The following is a 6,096-nucleotide window of genomic DNA, read 5'->3' as shown; positions in this document are numbered from 1 at the left end:
TTTGCCCGTATATCAGTATAAGACAGTTGACACAGCACCAGCCCAGGAGACAGAAGCCATGAGTACGGCCCAGACTTGCCAATGACCAGCTGGCTGTGTGACCAAAGGCCTCGGCTAATTATCCTGTTTGAGGTCATTCTCCCGCTCCCCACATTGCGCAGCACGCATTCTCTTTATTTCCTTCATAGTGCTTAATAAAAGTTTTAATTATTTTTATTTTATTTATTTACTGTCTCTACTACCAATATATAAATTACATAAGGGCACAGAACAAGTCTGTCTTGTTCAACTTTCTATTTACTAGAACCTAGCACCTGTCTGATACAAAATAAAAATGTAATAAATATCTGCTGAATGAATGAGTCTTTGAATTTATTTTTCTCAACTGTGAATTGGGGGGAATACTGTCACCTTCATAAGATTTTTTTTTAATATCAAATGAGATTATACATTGAAAGCTTTTTATGAGTAAATGTAGAATTAAAATGAGCTGTTGTTGCTGTTTACTCCATATAAAAGCCTTCTAATTCTAGAGAGAATAACATCTCTCTCTCTCTCTAACCAATTTAAAATATCCTCAGTTTTGCTTAATGTAACAGAGAGTTGTTAAACGTAGGTTTCTGGCTAAACTAACCTTCAGATTGTATCTAAATTACCTAAAAATAGGCAAATAGATGGGAGGAAATTATTTATTTTGTATTTTATGATACAATATTTAATATAGTGTAACACCACTTATAAGGCAATCTTTTATCTGAGTTCAGGCACAATTCTTCATTAATTGATGAACTTGAACTGTTTATGGTACACTATCTTTTTGTCTCACATCTATAGGAAAATGCATTTGAATTCCATTTTTGTCGGGAGCAAGATGTTAAACTTTAATTCAGTACCTCTTTGGAAAGGAAAGACATATAAAATATACACCAGGGTTTTTAAGCCACAGTTGTTAGTGCATGGACTATTTAGAGAATTTCCTAAGTGTCCTGATTAATAAGGCATGTCATCTAAAAAAATCTTTGCTGTCCCTTTGGGAATTCCAGCTATTTAGGGTTACATAATACTACTTCAATACATATGTATCTGACCGTTAGTCAACTGCACAAATGTCACCATTTCAGCTAGTTGTTCTCAGAAGCAAGCATAAATATCAGGGATAGAAAAATAATTTTGTTGCTGTAACAAACCCAGCCAGATCTATGCTTATCTATGTTGAAAGACCAATTGCGTAGTAGTTCCAATTTTTATTTTTAGGAGACTATGAGAAAAGCATTCAAAAGGACATCCATGGGACATTTCTTCCACGTTTTTATTTAAAATTGGCGTTTCATTGCTTCAGAATTTAGTCATTTTGTGCATTCTAACTAATATCATTTTGAGAAGTGCTTGTTAGAATTAGTCGTATTTTGTCACTAAAATCTAGTTCAGATCAGTTCCATTCCATTCAACAGACACATTGATTACGCACTTCCTATGTGTTAATTTAAACACTGCTGTGGACAAAGGGCAGCACAAAGAAGCTCACACTGCAGCGAGGAGAAACCTACTCACTTCATGTAGGACAGTATAGTTTGTGCAACAATAGAAGGACAGGATGCTTTTAGGAGGCCAGGGAAAGAGCACTCCTTCAGCACCAACACAGAAGGTTAAGGAGAAATTCTTGGGGCAAGTTCACCATCCCTGCGTCCTGGAGGGTGAATTCTTACTAAGCCCTAGGTAGTCATTAATCAAGCAATCCCATTACTCTCTTTAGCAAAGCCTTTCTTGATTACATTTTAAGAACGCATTTTTAATATTTAGATCTTTACATTTCCCCTTCACATGTTTTCTGTGTAGCATTCCAGGCACAATATTTCCAACATCTGCAAACCAATAATCGAACTATTCCCTTCTCTCTCCTACCTTTCACAAAAGGGTCTGAAAGGGCTTCCCTGGTGGCGCAGTGGTTGGGAGTCCACCTGCCGATGCAGGGGACACGGGTTCGTGCCCCGGTCCGGGAGGATACCACATGCCGCGGAGTGGCTGGGCCCGTGAGCCATGGTCGCTGAGCCTGCGCGTCCGGAGCCTGTGCTCCGCGGTGGGAGAGGCCACAACAGTGAGAGGCCCGCATACCACAAAAAAAAGGGTCTGATAGACAGAATATGTTTAGGAAGAAACTTTTTTTTTAGGAAGGAAATTTTTGATTTGCCTTTGCTCTTCTGATCGTTACTTAGGTTGCTGGAATCTCTAGGACAAATTCAAAGGATCCTGGAGTTCTGGGCAATAACAGAATTACATTTACTAAGCCTCCATCTGGCTCTCTAGTCATTCCTGTGTCTGTCTTCTTCCCGTATTTAACTGTTTCTTCCTTCTCTTCTAAGCTTTGATTACTCTGCTGACACCAAAACTGTAATGTTCTTGGGCATTTCTTAATTTCCTCTAAAAATAACTAATTTAAATGAAACATGGAGTCTTTTTAATCTAATGTTCATACTTATCCCTAATGCTTACCTTTCACAAAAACTAAGATCAAAATACTTTTGACTCTGGGCTTCCCTGGTGGCGCAGTGGTTGAGAGTCCACCTGCCGATGCAGGGGAAGCGGGTTTGTGCCCCGGTCCGGGAGGATCCCACATGCCCCGGAGCAGCTGGGCCGGTGAGCCTGTGTGTCCGGGGCCTGTGCTCTGCAACGGGAGAGGCCACAGCAGTGAGAGGCCCACGTACAGCAAAAAAAAAACAACAACAAAAAAACTTTTGACTCTCCATGTTTTACACAGCTATAGTTAATGGTGGGATGAGACTGTGAAGGAGCAGCCAGTGATTTGGGCTGTGACATACTGGGTAGTCATCTAGTGATGACCCCAGGAAGACTGTTGAAAAAAATAGTATGCAAAACTTTTTGAGTCTGTGGACATGTGCATTTTCTCACAGGACAGAACTATAGCTCTCATCCAATTCTCAGAGAGGTCTAAGACAGAGGAAAAAAGGTTAAGAATCATTTGACTGGAAGTAATGATACTCACATAGTTAAGGGTACTTCATCATTTGTATAGTGATAATGCTGGTCCATCTCTCACCAAGTTCTCCTTTCTCTTCTTCTTTATTTTCTCTCTCTGATTTTAGCCTTTTGTCTTCTGATATTCATAAGAGCCAATCCAGAATCCAAAAAGTTAGGAAATCACCAGGCACAGAGGTACTACCAAATTTGTATGATTTTAAGTCTAATGGAGGATGACAGAAAAGACACTTGAGTATGGGAGGAGCTAGGTCATCCATGCTCTTCATCTCCCTCTGTCCCTCAGTAATTTAGGATACCTGTGGAGGATCATGATTCTCTCCTTCTAACCTCCACACTCCCCTCCTGTTCCCCAAGAACACATTTTGCCATCTGGGTATTGTGTTTCAGCTGCAAGCAATGGGCAACCATTTTGTAAATCCACATCCTACATTACCTCCCCCTCAAAGTGCTCAGATCAGATAGGGCAATGAACTAAGAAGATGCTGGTATTTCGGAAAACACACTTGAACATAAACCTTCACATTAGTATGAAGCTCTTCCTTCACAGCTCTCACCTGAGGATGGCTCATTGCTCAAAACCACTGTAGAGCTTCTTCAGATCTGGCTTAGTCTCACTGGTATAAAGCAAATGTTCTCAGTGTTGGTTGCAGTTTGGAATAAAAGGGAGATTTATAAACTACCGATGCCCGAATTCCCTGGTGGTCCAGTGGTTAGGACTATGAGCTCTCACTGCCAAAGGCCTGGGTTCGATCCCTGGTTGGAAACTAAGATCCCACAAGCCTCATGGCCAGGCCAATAAAAAGAAAAAGTAATTTAAAAAAATAATAAAAGATAAAAATTACTGATGCCAGAATCCCAACATGAAGATTCTGATTTAACTGGGCTAAAGCAATGGTTCTTACACTGGGCCATGCATCAGAGTCACCTGAGGATATTTTTAAAGATACATACAACTGTTCCCTAACTCCAGACAACTGAATATGAATCTCTGGAAATAAGATCTACACAACTGTAGTTTTCAGAACTTCTCAGGCAATACTGATATACAATAAGAGGTCGAGATTCATGGCTCTGCATTCACACTTCATCATTTGTTCAAAATATTAACAGCCTAAACCCTCCAGAAAGTAGGCATAGAAGGGACTTACCTCAACATAATAAAGGCCATATATGACAAACCCACAGCCAACATAGTTCTCAATGGTGATAAACTGAAACCATTTCCACTAAGATCAGGAACAAGACAAGGTTGTCCACTCACACCACTATTATTCAACATAGTTTTGGAAGTTTTAGCCACAGCAATCAGAGAAGAAAAAGAAATAAAAGGAATCCAAATCGGAAAAGAAGTAGTAAAGCTGTCACTGTTTGCAGATGACTTGATACTATACATAGAGAACCCTAAAGATGCTACCTGAAAACTACTAGAGCTAATCAATGAATTTGGTAAAGTAGCAGGATACAATATTAATGCACACAAATCTCTTTCATTCCTATACACTAATGATGAAAAATCTGAAAGAGAAATCAAGGAAACACTCCCATTTACCATTGCAACAAAAAGAGTAAAATACCTAGGAATAAACCTATCTAAGGAGACAAAAGACCTGTTTGCAGAAAACTATAAGACACTGATGAAAGAAATTAAAGATGATACAAACAGATGGTGAGATATACCATGTTCTTGGATTGGAAGAATCAACATTGTGAAAATGACTATACTACCCAAAGCAATATACAGATTCAGTGCAATCCCTATCAAACTACTAATGGCATTTTTCACAGAACTAGAACAAAAAGTTTCACCATTTGTATGGAAACACAAAAGACCCCAAATAGGCAAAGTAACCTTGGGAAAGAAAAGCGGAGCTGGAGGAATCAGGCACCCTGACCTCAGGCTATACTACAAAGCTACAGTACTCAAGACGTATGGTACTGGCACAAAAACAGAAATATAGATCAATGGAAGAGGATAGAAAGCCCAGAGATAAACCCACGCACATATGGTCACCTTATCTTTGATAAAGGAGGCAAGAATATACAATGGAGAAAAGACAGCCTCTTCAATAAGTGGTGCTGGGAAAACTGAACAGCTACATGTAAAAGAATGAAATTAGAACACTCCCTAATACCATACACAAAAATAAACCCAAAATGGATTAAAGACCTAAATGTAAGGCCAGACACTATCAAACTCTTAGAGGAAAACATAAGCAGAACATTCTATGACATAAATCACAGCAAGATCCTTTGTGACCCACCTCCTAGAGAAATGGAAATAAAAACAAAAATAAACAGCTGAGACCTAATGAAACTTAAAAGCTTTTGCACAGCTTTTAAAGGAAACCATAAACAAGACAAAAAGACAACCCTCAGAATGGGAGAAAATATTTGCAAACGAAGCAACTGGCAAAGGATTAATCTCCAAAATATACAAGCAGCTCACGCAGCTCAGTATCAAAAAAGCAAACAGCCCAATCGAAAAATGGGCAGAAGAGCTAAACAGACATTTCTCCATAGAAGATTTACAGATTGCCAACAAACACATGAAAGAATGCTCAACATCACTAATCATTAGAGAAATGCAAATCAAAACTACAATGAGGTATCACCTCACGCCAGTCAGAATGGCCATCATGAAAAAATCTGTAAATAATAAATGCTGGAGAGGGTGTGGAGAAAAGGGAACCCCTTGGCACTGTTGGTGGGATTGTAAATTGATACAGCCACTATGGAGAACAGTATGGAGGTTCCTTAAAAAACTAAAAATAGAACTGCCATACAACCCAGCAATCCCATTACTGGGCATATATGCTGAGAAAACCATAATCCAAAAATAGCAGAAACTAACACACCATTGTAAAGCAATCATACTCCACTAAAGATGTTAAAAAAAAAAAAAAAAAGAGTCCTATACCACCATGTTCATTGCAGCTCTATTTACAATAGCCAGGGCATGGAAGGAACCTAAGTGTCCATAGACAGATGAATGGATAAAGAAGATGTGGCACATATATACAATAAAAAGAAATGAAATTGAACTGTTTGTAGTGAGGTGGATGGACTTAGAGTCTGTCATACAGAATGAACTAAGTCAGA

Source organism: Neophocaena asiaeorientalis, unplaced genomic scaffold (genome assembly GCF_003031525.2).
Source record: "Neophocaena asiaeorientalis asiaeorientalis breed wild unplaced genomic scaffold, Neophocaena_asiaeorientalis_V1.1 scaffold158, whole genome shotgun sequence".
NCBI classification, from domain to species: domain Eukaryota; kingdom Metazoa; phylum Chordata; class Mammalia; order Artiodactyla; family Phocoenidae; genus Neophocaena; species Neophocaena asiaeorientalis.
The sequence above is the reverse complement of the archived record's forward strand: the minus strand, read 5'-3'. Positions refer to the sequence as shown.